Raw genomic sequence first — 410 nt, forward strand, 5'->3', positions numbered from 1 at the left:
GGCCCACTTGGTGTGTGCTTGGGCTGAGCTTGATCTATCCACGAGCTGAGGCTTCTCTTGGAGTTGAACGCCAAGTTATAACGTGTTTTGGGCGTTCAACTCCGGGTTGTGACGTGTTTCTAGCGTTTAACTCCAGACAGCAGCATGTACTTGGCGTTGAGTGCAACTTTACATCGTCAATTCCCGAATAAAGTATGGATTATTATATATTGCTGAAAAGCTCTAGATGTCTACTTTCCAACGCCATTGAGAGCGCGCCATTTGGAGTTCTGTAGCTCCAGAAAATCTATTTTTAGTACAGGGAGGTCAGATTCCAACAGCATCAACAGTCCTTTGTCAGCCTCTTATCAGAGTTTTGCTCAGGTCCCTCAATTTCAGCCAGAAAATACCTGAAATCACAGAAAAACACA

Source organism: Arachis duranensis, chromosome 9 (assembly GCF_000817695.3).
Source record: "Arachis duranensis cultivar V14167 chromosome 9, aradu.V14167.gnm2.J7QH, whole genome shotgun sequence".
NCBI lineage: Eukaryota > Viridiplantae > Streptophyta > Magnoliopsida > Fabales > Fabaceae > Arachis > Arachis duranensis.